Raw genomic sequence first — 18,565 nt, forward strand, 5'->3', positions numbered from 1 at the left:
AGATGGCTCTGTCCACCCGTGTGCTTCCACTGTGTGAAGCTTAGATAGCGATCTAGACAGAAGATAGGTGAAGAGTTTAAGGCTAGTTGGAACAACAACTCTGACTGGGTGAAATATGAGTGAGTGATGGCTGCGAAGGGGTTTAGCTTTTATAGCCCGCGAAGGTCGTTAGGTTGGCCTGCTGACCGACCTACCATATGAGCCTCCACTAGTCGGCCAGGGAATATTCCAGGGGATATTCCCTTTACCATCGGGCCGGGGGCACTGCCCCCGGACCCCACAATAGGGGCCCCTTTTAACTCCCTTACCACGCAACTCAATGCAATGTGCCTCGAGTTGCTACCAGCTTAACCACTCCGTCTAACCCAAAGATTAGACCCACAATGGTCACCTTTTTGCCATCCCGTCACATAGACCTCATCTGATATACAAGTCAGGACTCCACCAATGTCCGGGCTCACATTTGGCTTCTCCTCATAATGGGGGCCTTACAACTTTGAGCACCATGGATCATTGGTAGCACCTAATGAGGGTGGGGCATTGATCATATCTAACAACCTCTCACGGCGAGTTCGGTCCACTTTCCTGGCATGGTGAACAACTCCCTTGGTTAGGGTAAGGCAGGCAATCGGGGGTAATTGAAGCTGCCTCTCCCTTCAGGCCTTCAACTGAAGTATAGATATCCATTTATCTTTTAATTCATTGATCAAACAAAGACAAATAGTGCTCTAAAATCTGTGGCAAGCACAAACATTTCCATTGATCGTTTTTGTTGTTGGCAAACTGCTAAGGAATGAATCCTTCCTTTCGAATGCATCCAGCACTCGATTTGGGATGACTTGCCACTTGCCAAGATCCCCTATATCCTGGGTCAGGGCATACCCTATTAACCCAACTTGGTCAAACCTTACATTCATGGGTTACTTCAGTTTATCGGATGGTCTTTAGTTTCCAATTAATCTTCCTTACTCAAGAAGGATACCAAAGTATTTATCCTCTTGCAAGATAACTTGCGTAAGGATTCGCCAACCTCATTGTGAGAATTTGGCCATTCTCTTGTGCTCCAATCACAAGATCATATGACTCCACACTTGTTGCACGAGTGTCGCATAGAACTATGAAACAATGGAGTCACGGAACAATCTGTTTCAGGTTACTACGCTGACGTTGTTAGACCTAGGGTTTCCAAGTTTCATCCTGTAAGATTCTTAGGGACAAACCCTAGCTTACTTTCCAATTACATTTTCATTGTCTCTACATTTAGTAAATGTGGGAAAGTATTTAAGGTATAGGCGTTTCTTGGAACTTAACCTATTCCGAACGAGTACTCCATGGCTTAGGTGTTTTAGGTTTATGCCAATTTGGTTAACTCTTAGAAGATCATTTTGAGATTACTTCCCTTTTCTTTGCGAACAAAATTCATGCTAAATAACCAACCTTTTTCTTGCTAATTTATGCAGTTGACAACGATAATTTCATAGAGTTTATGCATCGTAACAATTGTTTCATGCTTTGCACTTTCCATGATGATTCATTGCGATATGGGTTAATAGTGCGAGATACAATTTATACTTCTAGGCTTAACCAAAATATACTATTTTAAAGGATAATAATCTAGTCTTATAATGTATTTCAATGCATAAGCTATTTGCTAAAAATGCGTTTATACTTTCTTAGTTTGCATTTTTCATTTAAAAGTATTGATGACTAAGTTCCTTCGTCGTGAAAAACTAGGATGAAAATATATCCTATTTCTAATAATTAACCTTGCATGATTGAATTACAACAATATCAAATAAAGATTTGGAAGGAAAACCTGGGTTTGGGGTGAGATATCCACATGGATGCTGGGAGACGACCCTCCCACAGCTGTGCCTTGGACTTTCTTAGGAGGTATCGCAATTATAGTATTTCGGACGTGGAAGCAGCTTTACAACTCTTCTTTGGAATTCCACCGTCGCTCCCTTGCACCGTCCGTCGAAAGTAGTTTTTAGAAGGCTCCCTCCTTGAAGTAGGAATTTTAGAAGGGGGTGTTTCAGAATCTTTCATGACTAAGACCCATTGAAGCCATGGGGAAGGCTTAATGTCCTTTGAAAACTCTCACGAATGGGGAATAGAAAGGTGTGGAAAAGACACAAGGTGCGGGAGAGCTCCAAGAAAAAATAATAACTGTAAAGGTTATAAGTAAGGGTCTAAGGACACTTAGGCAATTTAGGAGAAAAGGGGCTTATGAGGGTTTACACATGGAGAGGGGAAATGATTCTGAGGCCAATGAGGAAGGGGCTAAAGGAAAATTAAAAACACGAGGGTTGGGTTCCAACTATGGATAGGGGATATAATGCTTTAAACACGGGGGGGAGGGGGGGTGAAAAGGTTTTTGAAGCCCATAAGAAAGGGGCTTAAAGGTTAAATCATGGGAGGGGGGGTGTAAGGGGTTTTAAAACCAAGGAAAAAAGGGCCTTATAGAGCCCAAGACAAAAGCTACTGATTTTAACACCGGGGGGGGGGGGGGGGGGGGGATGATTCCGAAGCCAAGGGATAGGGCTTTAGTGATTAAACACAGGGGAAAAAGGTAATAAGGTCCTTATGGCCTTAGTTCTCTTGGGGAAAAGAAAAAGCTTATAAAGCCCAAGGAACAAAAGGGGACATAAAGGGGTTAAAACCAGGGGTTTCAACACCCATGAGTGGCTTAAAACACGGGGGGGTGATACAAAGGGTTTTAAAAGCCACAAGAAGGGGTGAAAGGGCCTTAAGAGGATTAGAACCAGGGGGAATAATAATAAGGTTTAGGAAGGGGGCTTAAGATGGGCCCCCCTTTGGAAGCTTCCAAGCTTCCAGAAGGTTACGTGGGGGGTGTCAAGATTGTGGGAGAGAAGGAAGGAGTCTCACTTGTAGCTTTCTTGCTTGCACAATGGAGGAATACACACAGAGGTGGAGGCTGAAGACAATTTTTCTCTTCTTAGTTTGTGTAAGCCAAAAGAACTCAAGTACAAAGAAATAGAAGAATCCTATATATGGGTCTCAAAACCAAACTCAACTAACTAAGGTGGCATACTAGCTAAACCACGAACTAGAGTAGATAAGGATAGTTGTCATGTATCTATTATTCATGGGTGGTGTACCAACCGCATCTGCAACTGACAAGTCGGTGACATAAATGCACAACGGTCACCCTAGCATATCACGAGTGGAGCTTGATATCTCAACACTCCCCCTCGAGCTCAATCCCAATTCCTGCACACCAAGCAGGTCTCTGAACTTGCGCAGCTTCTCTGCGCCCAATGCCTACGTGAATATGTCAGCTACCTGATCCTCTGTGCTGACATAAACTAGATCAATAAGACCTAGTAAAACCCTCTCCTGCACATAGTGATAATGCACCTCAATGTGCTTTGTTCTAGCATGATAGACTGGGTTATTTGCCAAAGGTATACTACTCATGTTGTCACAATAAATGACAACTGGCCCATCTGTAGGCTGATGCATATCATAAAGTAGCTTATGCAACCAAGCTACCTCACATGCAGCCATTGCTGCGCCCCTGTACTCAGCCTCTGTGCTGGATAAGGCAACTGTAGGCTGTTTCTTGCTGCTCCAAGTGACTGCAGCACTCCCAAAAGAGAACACATATCCACTGGTAGATCATCTATCAGAAATGCTACCAGCCCAATCAACATCAGTGTATCCATGCAGCTGTATCTGAACCCCAATCTCATAAAATAGTCCTTACTGCAATGTGGACTTCACATATCTGAGTATGTGTTTAGCCGCATCCAAATGCGGTTTCCTTGGAGCCTGCATAAACTGACTTACCAATCCAACAACATAGCTCAAATTTGGCCTGGTAATAGTCATATAAATCAAGCTTCCTACTATGCGTCTGTACATAGTAGGGTCTTCCAGCAGCTCACCTGCATCTGCGCTCAGCTTCACATTCTGATCAAAAGAAATTAAATAGGCTTACAGCCTCTCATCCCATATTTGGATAGCATGTCCAATCCATACTGCCTCTACAAGAGCTGTATCCCACTTGGTGATCTAATCACCTCAATGCCCAAGAAATAACGCAGCTCTCTCAAATCCTTCATTTCAAACTTCTGTTTCAATAGCATTTTCACATGAAGGATATCTTCATCACTGTCACATGTCATAATCAAATCATCAACATAAATGACAAGTAACATAATACCTTTCTCTATTTTTCTCACATAAAGTGAGAAATCTGCCTTGGAAATCTGAAAGCCAATAGTGACAAGATATTGTCCTATCTTGTCAGACCATACTCTAGGTGCTTTCTTCAAGCCATACAAGGCTTTCTTCAACCTGCAAACAAACTCAGGATGAACATCATGCACATAACCTGGTGGCTGCTCCATATAGACCTCTTCTTGCAAATCACCATGCAAGAAGGCATTCTTTACATCCATCTGATGTAAAGACCATCCCTTTGATGCAGCCATAGCAATGACTGCACTTACGGTTGCCATCCTTGCAACCAGACTGAATGTTTCTTCATAGTCAATGCCATATGTTTGTGCATACCCCTTAACTACTAATCTTGCCTTGTATCTGTTCACAAAACCATCTACATTGTGCTTCACCTTATAAACCCACTTATAGCCAATTGCATTCTTACCTTTAGGCAAAGGTACCAACTCCCATGTAGCATTTGCTTCCAAGGCACCCATTTCTTCATCCATGGCTTTCTCCCATTTTTCTTTTCCCATGGCTTGCTCAAAAGAAGTGGGTTCTGGTTCTTGTATCACTTTGACCATATATGCATAGTAAATGGCTGTAAATCCATCATATTTCAGCCTATCCACAGGATACCTAGCTCTGGTAGACCTGTGCAAAGTAGGTTCACTCCCAGGTGCTCTCAAAACATCCCTAGTCTTCCTTACTCCAGGTGTAACAATAGAAGGAATACCCAAATCATCATCAATGCTCTGTTCTGAGCCACTGGATTCACCATCCACATAAGAGTGACCTGCATTCACATCAAACATGGGCTGATCTACCTTCTCTTTTCCTTTTCATGAAACCTGCATACCACTATCTGCATTTTTTTGAGGAGATTCTTCTAATCTCAATCTGCCTGTCCATGGCAAAGAATATGAACCACTGCTAGAGGACACTCCAGGTCCACTAATATTTTGTGACTGCTGCTGTGAATTCTGTGCAACATTACCATTTTGTGCATCTACATCATCAATCACATTTATTGGTTTATACCAGCTACTCATCTCATCAAAAACAACATCTCTGCTCACTGTAAACTTACGAGTAGAAGGGTTATAGCATCTATACCCTTTCTGTTGCAGAGAGTAACCAATAAAGATGCACTTCTCAGCTTTTGGATCCAACTTGGATCTCAACTCATCTGGAACATGAACATAGGCAATGCAACCAAAAATTTTCAAATGAAAAATATCTGGTTTCCTACTAGTATACCTCTCCTCTGGAGTCATCCCATATATTGCTGCTCCTGTTCATTATGTAGACTGCTGTAGCAACCGCCTCAGCCCAATAAAAATCTGGCAGGTCTTTTTCATTGAGCATGGCACGAGATACCTCTCCAATATGCCTGTTTTTCATTTCTGCAATTCCATTTTTTTGTGAGGTATGACTGCATGAATATTGCTGCTTTATGCCATGCTCCTGCAGGAACCTTGCAAACTCATTTGAGAGGTACTCTCCCCCTCCATCTGACCTTAGGCATTTTATTTGCAGGCCTGTTTCTTTTTCAACCATAGCTTTAAGAGTTTTGAAATGCCCAAAAACTTCACTTTTCTTTTTCATAAAATACACCCAAACTTTTCTGCTATAGTCATCAATAAAAGTGACAAAATAATGACAGCCTCCAAGAGATGCAGCTTTAGTAGTCCACACATCAGAGTGGATTAATTCCAATGGCTTCTTACTCTCTTGAACATGTCTAGGAAATGGTTTCCTTGCCTATTTTCCAAACTAACAGGCTTCACATACCTTATGTATTTCTGCAACCTTGAATTTTGGCAATCCTGCAATAATATTTTGGGTCTGCATTGATTTAAGTCGTTGTATATTAACATGACCAATGCGTTTATGCCAGATATCAATATCTGCAACTACACCGGTCCCATGTCCAAACATTGCTGCACTCAATTCAGACATGTTTGCATCCAACGTAAACATTCTGCCCTTCTTCTTTCCTTTTACTATCAAGCGACCTTTATTTTTCATATCCTCAACCAAGCATCCATGAGGATTAAATCTGACCTGCAAGCTCTGCTCAACCATTTGACCAACAGAAACCAGATTCTTGGTGATATTCTGGACATGAAATACATCGGACAGGTATTTCTTTTTCCCATCTTGCATAGACAAAGGAAATTTTCCAATCTGCACAATAGGATGTGCAGTATCATCACCAGTCTCCACAAATCCTGGTTTTTCCATTTTCCTTGCATCGTCCATCCATTCTGCATGACCTCTCATGTGGTTTGATGCACCTGAGTCAACATACCACACATCGTTGCTTTCTTCTACACTTGTCACAAAATTGTTCATGTGCTGCACCATAAACAAATGCTCATTTTTTTCATCACCCTATCTACTAGAAGATGCATAATTCCCTTGTTGCAATTTTCCATTCATGATGTCATTCTGCTTTTTATAACAATCTTTATCCATATGACCCATTTTACCACAGTAGTAGCATTCAACATTGCTGTTTGCATTTTGGCCTCTTTGCCATCCACCACAACCTCTTTGGCTCCCCCTGCCTCTAGAGTTACCACGTCCTCCTCCATAGGACTAGTTTTCTTGAGTTTGTTGCATATTCTGATTTCTACCACGGCCTCCAGATCGGCCTCCTCTACCTCTGCCTCTACCTCTTCTAGCATTTGAGTAGAAGACAGCTTCTTTTGAAGTTCCTCCTGAAGAAGATGTACCACCATTTCTCTGCTCCTCAGAAATTAGAAGAGCAATCAACTCCTCAAAATCAGGAAATCTTTCACGGACGGAAATGGATGTTCGGAACTATGCATAATCCTTTCCTAGACCATTCAAGGTCACAGAAACTAAATCATCATCTTCCACTGGTGACCCAATGGAAGCAAGTGCATCTGCAATCTTCTTCACCTTCATGTGATAGTCATTGATGCTCATATTTTCTCTTTGCACATTATGCAACTCTTGCTTGAGCTGCATTTTCCTGTCTTGCATATTTGTGCTATACATTTTTTACAAAGTATCCCATGCCTCCTTTGGCGTACTTGCATCTTGAATATGCACAATCATAGAGTCTGAAATGCTAATAGACAGCCAATACATAACTTTCCTGGCTCTCTCATGCCATGCTTTAAATGCCTGCATTTGCTGTTGATTGGGAACATCAGGAAGAACTAGTTCTTCTTCATTTCCTGCAACAAATTCCCAATATCCTTTTCCCATAAGGAATTTCGTCATTCTAAACTTCCATGCTTGGAAGTTGTTCTTGTCAAGCTTTTCAGTGACAATCTGTGAAAGAGAATCAGACGCCATTACAGAACACTGCAAAAAATTATGTCACTGCAAAGAACACAGCTTCAGCCTCACAAGGGCAAATCTGCAAAACTGACGAAAGTGGTATTTGACCACACAGTCACTTCCTAGTGATGATTTTGCATCAATAGGCAACAAGGATGATTCTGTAACTCCTAATGTCTTTGCGCACAAGCGTGCGATGCAATTTCTACAGTAACTTTTCACCGACCTATAGAACAGTGGTTGCACGGCATAAAATTGGGCCTTTTCCTGAGTGCGTGCAGAAAACTACCGCCTAAACAGGCCCCGAAATGGCCTCAAATAAAAAAAACAGGGTCACCGCGAAGGGCGTCTCAACCTGAGACAATGCATTCTTGCACTTTCTGGATGTGCTACCTGCAGAGACTTGCTTCCAAAAACAGAAGAATGAAAGCAATACTGGTCCTCTTACTAGAACACTGCAAACATGGCTTGCTTTCTTGAGCTCCTTACCACGAACAAGGCTCTGATACCATGTCAAGATTGTGGAAGAGAAGGAAGGAGTCTCACTTGTAGCTTTCTTGCTTGCACAATGGAGGAATACACACAGAGGTGGAGGCTGAAAACAGTTTTTCTCTTCTTAGTTCGTGTAAGCCAAAAGAACTCAAGTACAAAGAAATAGAAGAACCCTATATATGGGTCTCAAAACCAAACTCAACTAACTAAGGTGGCATACTAACTAAGCCACGAACTAGAGTAGATAAGGATAGCTGTCATGTAGATATTATTCATGGGCGGTGTACCAACCGCATCTGCAACTGACAAGTCGGTGACATAAATGCACAATGGTCACCCTGGCATATCACCAGTGGAGCTCGATATCTCAACAAGGGGGGTGTGACAGGACCGTCAGTCGATGGCGAATAACGGCAGCGGCTCCTCCCTCCTTCCTTTCGTGCTCAACGGCATCACGTCCCTCTGCCCAGGCGGCCAGCACAGAGTCCCTTATCCCTCTCTCACACACGACACTCAGAGAACCCTCACTTCTCTCCCACGTTGGCAGCACGGCATTTGTGGCGGCACTTCCTCCCTCATTTCGTCCTCCCCGCAGTAGCCCCCCCTTGGTTTAAATAGGGGAGGGGAGGGGGAATGATTGCTTCCCTTCCTGTTAGTGCGCATGGTTGTATCCCTCTGCGAGCTCCACCGAGGAGCTTCTATGACCTTACTATTCCCCTCCCCTTCCAGCACAATAGTCGGCTGGGGAGGGAAATAATAAAAAAATTTGCATTATCCTTAGGTAATTATCAAAATTGATATATCATTATCCCTATTACCTAAAAGGGTTAGTTCACACGAAGAAGAAATTTAGAACTTTGCACCTCTTGCGGCGGGTCGGTCCACCTTCTTGGCACAGTTAACAACCCCCTTGGTTAGGGTCAGGCAGGCAGTCGAGGGTAACTGAAGCTACCTCTCCCTTCAGGCCTTCAACCTGAAGCATTAGATATCCATTTATCCTTTAATTCTTTGAGCAAACAAAGCAAAACAGTGCTCTTAAAACTGTTACAAGGACAATCATTTCCATTGGTCGTTATTTGGCCAACTGCTAAGGAGTAAATCCTTCTTTCCGAATGCATCCAACACTCGATCTGGGATCAATTGCAATTTGGCAAGATCCCCAAGGGTTTGTTTGTTAACCCTATATCCTTTGGTTAGGGCCATACCCTATTAACCCGACATAATCAAAATCTTAAGTTCTATTAGCAATGAATATGTTATTCCAATTCACTGATTGGTCTTTTGCTTCCAAGCAAATATTTAATCCCCGTATCTTGGTCACTTTGCTCAAGAAAGGTACTATATCAGGACAATAATTCATCCTCTTGCAAGATACAATTGCGTAAGAATTTGCCAATCTCATTCTAAGGAATTGGCCATTCCCTTGTGATCAAATCACAAGATCGTGCGACTCTACAACTTGTTGCACAAGTGTCGCATCAAACTACAGGATTTATTTACCCATCGAATGGAGTCTTATAATCACGAAATCATGATTAGATATACCAATCCATTTCTGATTGCACTAGGCCGACGTTGTCGGTCCTAGGGTTCCAAGTTCGAACCGAGTTTCATCTTTTTAGCGAGCGATCCTTAGGGTAGAAACCCTAGATCTTTTCTCACAAGTATGTCCTACTGTCCTACATTCCATGAATGTAGGCAAGTCTTTAGGGTATTGAAGTTTCAGCTTTGGAAATAAGAGTGACTAGGTCACGTCCTCAACGTGTTAAATCCTAGTTAGCTCTTTCCTTGGTCCGTACTTGATTTCAAAGTCATATTCCTCCAATACTTCAATCCACCGACGTTGCCTCATGTTGAGCTCGTTCTGGGTAAAGATCCATTTGAGACTCTTATGGTCGGTTACTAGAGTAAACTTGTTACCCAACAGGTAGTGTCTCCAGAGCTTTAGAGCATGGATGACAGCTAGTAATTCCAGATCATGCGTAGCATAATTCTTTTCATGGCTCTTCAATTTCCTTGAAGAGTATACTACTGGATGACCTTCCTGCATAAGTACACATCCCAGGGCAAGAATGCTAGCATCAGTTACTACCTCAAACTCCTTATTGAGGCTTGGAATTTTTAGAATAGGTGCTGATACCAAACTTTGCTTCAATCTGTTGAAGCTATTTTGTTCGGGAGTTGACCATGCAATGTAAGTCTTCTTCTTCAGTAAATCCGTCAAAGGTGCTGCAATCAAAGCATAGTTTTTTATGAAGACCCTATACCATCCTGTCAATCCGAGAAAGCTACGTATCTCTTTGACGTATACTAGAGTTGGCCACTCAAGCACATCTCTGACCTTGGTTGGGTCCACTGATATTCCTTCTGATGATATTATGAATCCAAGATATTCAATCTGACGCTTTAAGAATGCACACTTCTTCCTTTGTGCATACAGCTTATGTGAGCTCATTGTCATCGAAGAAGACAAGCACGAAATCATCAAGATATGGCCTAAAGATATCCTGCATTAACCTATTGAAGGTGGCAGGTGCATTCGTAAGCCCAAGTGACATAACTAGGAACTCAAAGTGCCCATATCTTGTATTGAAGGCCGTCTTTGGGATATCTTCTTCCTTGATCCTTATTTGATAATAACCTGACTGAGATCAATCTTGGAGAAGATCTTCGCACCCTGAAGACGATCAAGAAGCTCATCTATTCTAGGAATAGGATACTTGTTCTTGACTGTCGATTGATTCAACCCTCGATAATCAATACATAATCGAAGTGTCCCATCTTTTTTTTTCTGGAATAGTACAGGAGCTCCCCACGGTGAATTGCTAGGCCGGATGTAGCCCTAATCTAACAGTTGCTTGAGTTGTTCCTTCAGCTCAATTGCTTCTAGTATGGACATTCTATAAGGTCTCTTTGCAATTGGTGCAGCTCCAGGAACTAACCTAATCTCATGATCCACTTCTCTTTGAGGCGGAAGTTCAGTCAACTCTTCAAGGAATACGTCCACGTATTCCTTTAGCCAAGAAGGTCCTTCATAAGACTCTTGATTTTGATATAATTTGTTGAGTTTGATCAAGTAAACAAGTAATCATTTTCTGACTCCTTTTATGATCTGAGATACTTTGGCCAATTGGATTCTCGACACTCGAGCCTCGCCTTGAGTTGTGACTAATTCCCTTCCAGAGTTTCGAAAGGAAACTTAGCCCTTTCCACAGTGAATGTGGGCGTCGTTAGGTTTAAGCCAATCCATTCCGAGTAAACACTCATGGATACCTAAATTCATGACTCTGAATTTAACCGAAGTCTTCTTTCCTCCCAGAAAGAATTCCACCTTAGTAGTTTTCCTGGTACAAGTAACCTCACGACCATTTACCAATTCCACAAGCAGGGTAGGTGCTTCTACTGTGGTTATTTCTAATCTTTTTACACATGCTAGTGAGATAAAGGAATGTGTACTGCCACAATCAATCAAGGTCTTGAAATCTTTACCTTGATAGTCCGACAGTGTCTGAATCACCGAGAACTGGCGATTCGGCCCTTTCTTATGTAAAGCGGCATGGACTGTCGCTCTTTCAAATTCAGCTTCCATGGTCGGATCTTCTTCTTCTTCTTCTTCGCACATTTGCCTATTGGCAATGCAGGCGGTTCTTCCTCTTCCTTGGGTAGCAGCTCCTTGACCACAGCCTGTTCCTTGGAAATGCGCTTGGCGATGTCCTCCATCGAGCTTGGGACATTGCCTCTTGAAGTGACCGGGTTCGTTGCAGTGGAAACAACAGAGGTTTCGGCCATTACTTTGAGTCGGGACAAAGTTGTTGACGTTATTTGTCCTTGCTTTCTTTCTTTATCCCTGATTATGACCTTGAACTCTCTTCATTTGAGGTTTGAATGCTCCTCTGTTTGGGTCATTATAAGACCAAGTTTTGTTACCCCTTGGTCTAGCTTGCACCTCCTGAAGCCACTCGAATGAGTGCATCCTGAAGATCTGATGGATGCATAGATTCGAGATGGGTATTTACTGGTGGATTTAAGCCCGCAAAAAAATTGGACACCTGCTGTGTCATGTCCATCTGTGGCGCATACTTTCAAAGTGAGAGGAATTTAGAGTAGTATGCGTCAAGAGTGAGTCCTAGCTGTTTTAGCTCGTAGAACTCGTTCATTTTCTGCGTGCGATATGCAAGTGGTAAGTATCTTCCTTGCACGGCTTTCTTCAGCTTCTCCTAGGTAACGGATCCCTCTGCAATCCCTTGATCGATGCACCATTGCTTCCACCAAATTTTGGCTTCACCGGTGAGTTTTAACTTGGCGAGCATAGCCTGATTGGCGGGTGCAGTACCGGGTGCTTCGAAGTAATCCTCCATGGATTCAATCCAAATTTCAGCTTGAACGAATCTGCCTCTCTCGTCAAACTCGGGTGGCTTAATCTGCTTGAGAAGGAACTTATTCTCGTAGATCACAGCAGTACTTGATATAGGAGGCGAATTAGGAACCTGTACCTGGGGTTGTGCTTGAATAAAGGTTTTCTTAACGTTATTATACGATAATCAACGTTAGCTTATATTACATCTTTAATTCAGCTATCTCGTAAACAATGTAGCTATTAACTTTTTATCAACTCTTATGCACAGCCAGACATTGATAAAAAGAAGTCTTTATTTGTATTTATATGGGCATAGTCCTTTCAAATACAACATTTCATGTGATGATAAGCCAATTGTTACATTTAGTTTGGGGAGAACAATGTTGTATTGCATTTATCTATAGAAACTATGTAATAGTAGGGTTTTGGGTCATGGATCTTTAGGAATCGATAAGTCATTAGAAGGTCAGGATATCCTTTCCGTTGGAATCCATACTTCTCATGGTGGCCCAACACTTTAATCCTGTCGGCGGGGATTACACGAGTTACTTCCTCATATACATATGAGTTTATCTCAACCCTCCGACCTCAAATATGTAAAGTCGAATTTACATGAGCTTCCACAAAAACGAACAGCTTCACGACTTTCAAGTCTTCCAACCACTTGATTCTCTTTAGGTCGGTCTGTAGATAAGCAAACCGGTGGGCGGCTATATAATAGATTCCTGAAGCACCCTTCCATCTTCATTCCATGTACAAAGGTGATGGATTATAGATCTGCTCCAGGATGTTCATCATCCCAATTCTTTGTCTATAAAGCAGAGAATGCATTGCAGTCATAAACATGACTCGAAATACCAAAAACTTGTTCCACGCTTCGTAATTCTACAAGATAGTATTGAAGGTAAGGAAATGTTTGGACAACAACAATTTCTTTACTTCATTTTATTGAGATTTCATAAAAACAATTCCGTTGTTGGTCGAGTCTGATACCAACTGTAACGTGTCCACTAGAATCATTCAGGACACGTCTTAGCAGTCCATCAGAAAGGATGTCTAGAAAGCTCCACCCGACACTCCCATGGAATGTTACGAGGTTTGTGATCTAGGGCTTTCCGCTTCTGCCACGTAGCGGTAGCGGAAGTATTCTGGCCGTTTCCACTTAGGATCGACCGGAATTAGGGTTTTCCTGATTGGTCATTTCCTAACAGCAACTAGCGTCAAACCCAAGCAAACTACTTTACGCAAAAACGGCAGGTCTGAAGCGGATTAACGCTACATTTGGTTCAAAGAGAATGGGAAACGAGAGGGATGCAAAGCTCAACCTCTCTGCCATTAGGCATAGTCCCATTCTGTTCCCCTAAAACACCGTAAATCGGTTAAGGCATAACTCTAGGTCAACGCTTTTGTTGTTCGTGTCCTTTGACGATCATCCCACTGTTCTTCGAGATTTGAGAAAAGTTCCCGGCCAACCAGGACCACCCAACCATAGGACGGACCCATGCCCATCCTCCGCACTTTTCTCGATTTGTTTTAGTTATGTATTTATCTAACACATTAATTGGACATGTAACAATCAGCTTCTTTAATTAATCCGTTAAGCACTGGTTCCTTCACGTAATCTTATCACGTGACATAGAAAAACAATATCAGACACGTTCTTTGTTAACATATCATCATATTTATCTTTGAAATACAAGGAGTTCCACCCGTAGGCTTGTCCATAATCCGCCCGAAGGCTATCGAGTAATCCATAGGGATCATTATTCCAAGTTTCCGCCCATAGACTAGTATGCAGGCCTCAAGATCCAATCCCGAGTCACGTTAGCCTCTTGTGCAGGTCCCGGAAGGTGAGGGATTTACAGCCAGAGCCCCCCTGGCATCCAAGCGTCCTCCTGCTCCAAGTAGCGCTCAATGGAGAGACCTCTCACAGCGAGTTCGGTCCACCTTCCCGGCGCGGTCAACAACCCCCTTGGTTAGGGTCAGGTAGACATTCGGGGGTAACTGAAGCCACCACTCCCTTCAGGCATTCAACCTGAAGTATAGATATTCATTTAATTTGTAATTAATAAATCAAATAGTGCTCTAAAATCTCTAGCAAGCACAAACATTTCCATTGATCGATCTTGTTGTTTGGCAAACTGCTAAGGAAGAAATCCTTCCTTTTGAATGCATCTAGCACTCAATCTGGGGTGCCTTGCAACTTGGCAAGATCCTTTATATTCTGCGTTAGGGCGTACCCTATTAACCCAACTTGGTCAACCCTAAAGCTCATTGGATACTTTAGTTTCCGATTTTTTAACCTTCCTTACTTAGAAGGATATCAAAGAATACATCCTCATGCAAGATAACTTGCGTAAGGATCCCCCATCCTTGATGTGGGAATTTATTCTTTCTCCTTGTGAATCAATCACAAGACCATATGTCTTTGTACTTGCCACGCAAGTCCTGCATCGTACTATGCGATAACGGAGTCACAAAATAATCCGTTTCAGTTTCTTTAAGCTCACATTTGTCAGACCTAGGGTTTCCTAACTTTATTATTTTCTTTTAAGAAACTTAGAGACAAACCCTAGTTCTTTTACATTTTCAATTTACTGATTCTACAATCCGAGAATGTGGGCAAGTATTTAAGGTATAAACGTTTCTTGGATTTTAATTCATTCCCAATGAATATTTTGACGCATAGGTATTTCTAAGTCCATATTAATTTGGTTAACTTTTAGAAAGTAATATCGAGATCACTTTTGCACGATTTTCTATCTATGTATCAATTGATTTTTCAATCCTAAACTTTATCAATTTGAGGTTAGGTAAATTCAATTAATCTTCATTTTTCCTTGCGAACAAAACTCATGCCAAATAAGCAATCTTTCCCTTGCTAAGTTATGTAGTTAGCAATGATAACATCCTAGAGTTTAAGCATCGTAAGAAACCTTTCATGAATTGCACCTTCTATGATCATTCGTTGTAAAAAGAATAGGGGTTAATGGTGCAAGATGCAGAATTATACCTTCTAGACTTAACCAGAGTATACTACTTTAGTGGGTAAATAATCTTGCTCATAATTCGTTTCAATGCATAATGCTTTTTGAAGGAAAACCATGTTTATAATTTATTTATTTTGCATGTTTAATTAAACTAAATTCCTTCGTTGTAAATAACACGGGGGTTAAGGTGGATAAGACTTTTCAAGCCTTAGTTCTTTTGGGGGTTCCATCCAAGGGAAGGGGGCTTGAGGGAGAAAGGGCTTAAGGCTTATAAAGCACGGAGGGGGGGATTAGTGGTTTTTGAGGCCAAGGGGAGTGGGGGCTAAGGTGGCTTAAGCACGGGGTGTGGGTTTAGTGGCTCCACGGGAAGGGTTTGAAGCTTCTGTGGGCTTGAAGGGCCATGTGGGGAGAGAGGATGGAGGTGGCAGATGTTCAATGGCGGCAGCGGCAGTAGCTGACGGTTGGTGGTAGGGCGGCTCCTCCTCAACAGCAGTTTCGTGGCGTTTTGGCATCAGGCAGCAGCATTTTCCTTCGTCTTCTGTTCTTCCTCCTCTTCCCAGTAGCCTGCAGCCCTCCCTCAATTATATACGGGAGGGGAGGGAATCCTCCCTCTCCTATGTGTTATTGTGCATGAATCCTCCTTGTTCCAAGCTCCAGCAAGGAGCTTGGTGTCCCATGCTTCCCTCCCTCTCCCCCAGCTCGACACTCGGCTGGGGAAAGGAAAGAGTAATTAAATTTTTTTTCCTTAATCTAATAAAAATGAATTAACCCAAAGCCCTATTCACGCGTGATAAAATTTAGATTTGCTACAAAAGTACACTCCATTATGAGAATGAGAAATAATATATTGTGTGTGCCTTAGATTCTCTATATTTTTTGTCTCCCATATTGGACTGAACACAAGATCAATCACCTGTTGGACCCCATGTATATATTCAAAAATGTTGCATCTACATTATGGGATCACTTCATCGGGGCTCGTAGTTTTGTCAATGTAAGAGAGGATTTATGTAGCATTGGATGTATGAGATGAGATTGGCCACGCATCGGACCTAGAGGAAAGATCGAGTTACCATGTGCACTTTGGATGTTGTTGAAGACCAAAGAAAAGATGGTGAAGCAGCAGATATATAGCTTTCAAACTCTCACAGGATATATGAGATGCCTCAAGGGAGCCTTCATAAAGAAAAAGAAAAGAGGTGTGGAGCAACTATCCGGTTTGAAGTGTCAAGATTGGCACAAAATGATTCAGGTAAGGATTTTCATAGCCATAAATATATTAATTAGTGGAGTAACTATGTTCATCCTTCCTACTATAAATATACATACAATTCATCCTTCCTACTAGCATATCCCATTGTGTTTCGAAAGATGTGCGTGATATCATTTACAAGATGGGTGAGCTCGCAAGGTATGTATACATTATACTTATTTTTTAGTTTACATATTACGTACATCACTTAGTAAATCCGCTTGAATTTATGGACAAAACTAATCATTGTTCTTAATTGCATGTTGGTAGATTTGTGAGTTTGAAGGAAATCGATCCAAATACGTTGCAAGAGGCTCGAGTATTGTCCATTGAGGTGGTTTGTTTAGTGGAGGAAACTTTTTCTCGCTCCATTTTGACTACTGAAGTACACTTACTCGTACATTTGATTGATGAGATCACAATTTGTGTGGTAGTTCATGCAAGGTGGATGTTTTTTCTAGAGTGCTTTATGAAAACCCTAAAAGATTTTGTAAGGAAAAATGCACAGCCCGAGGGAAGCATGGCTGAGGGTTGGTTAGTGCAATCATCCCTTGTACAAATCTCTGAATATCTTACTAAAGTGGACCCCTCTTTACCATGACTATGGAAACACGATGACGATTTCAAGATAACCTCTATAATACCTCAAGGAAAAGGAAGGAGCAAAGTGCTAATGAAAGAGGAACTTTGTAAGTTAGATGTATTTTGTGTGCTTAATAGGGAAGTAATGAGCAAATGGATGACACTATATAAAGAAGCAAGGGCAATAAGAGTAAGCGAAAGGCAAGCATTTTGTGCTAGACATGGACGTAATGTCCCATCTCCAGAACATCTAAGTGCGCTTCCACATCATATTGATATAGATTGGCAACATGAAGAAATTAAGAAGATGGAAAAAGAAGAGGCGATGGATATATCACAAGAGGAGTGGGAATACGCACGAGGTTGCTTATCAAAGGTGAGACATAATTATAATTAAATTATATTTAGTTATATATGATATAATAATTTCACATTTTTCATCTTTAACTAAATCATTAATATGATCTCAAGAATGTACTACTAGTGCACATTGTTCAATGCTATTTGGTGTGAAGGCAAACATTTTCGAACTCAACGTATAGATAATAAGAGAAATACGTAGGATTGTGGTGTCCTTGCAAACTTCCAGGATACCAATGGCACCATGGAAGGTTATTGTGGCTTGATCCAATATATTTTGAGGCTTGATTTTAGGCGATTTTTTATATATGTACTAGATGTGAAGTGGTTTAAAGAAGTAGTAACAACGGGTGAGCACTGCACAATTAGACATTATCCAAGTGGTTTTGTAGTGATTGACTCTACAAAATTTCACCAAGGCAAGAATGATACATTCATACTACCTCAACAATAAGAGTAGGTATATTAGAAGCTATTTATTTTCATATATATTACTTCTTGATACATTCTTAAAATACAATAAATATCTAAGTTGCTTACTTTTGTTTTTTAAATGCAGGTTATGTATCACCCAATGGTAAACAATAATCGATGGTCACACGTCATCCCCATATCTAATCGTTCAAAACTAATATATGGCAATGCTACCAACATAGAGATAGTTGATGACAATCCAACAATCAATGATGATGTACATGATAATGCCATGATCGATGATATATATGATGCAGTGCAAGATGATCCTTGCGAGGATGTTCAAGGAACCGCAGAAGATGATAAAAATATGGTTGCAGATGATGATGAAGAAATTGAGCATAGCAATACATCTGACAGTGGGATAGGCTTATTTGTTTCATTGCCTATTGGAAACATAGACCTAGAGGTAGATAGTCTAGCAAGGGCCGATCTCATTGAAGATGAGATTGATTATTCATTGTAGCATATAATTAGCTTTGAATGATTGGATGTATATTTGTAATACTCAGAAACAACTAAATATCAATTAAGAGCCGTTTACTTTTG

Source organism: Lygodium microphyllum, chromosome 6, assembly GCF_053477565.2.
Source record: "Lygodium microphyllum isolate KBCC chromosome 6, Lygodium_microphyllum_v1.1.10, whole genome shotgun sequence".
Taxonomy (NCBI): Eukaryota; Viridiplantae; Streptophyta; class Polypodiopsida; order Schizaeales; family Lygodiaceae; genus Lygodium; species Lygodium microphyllum.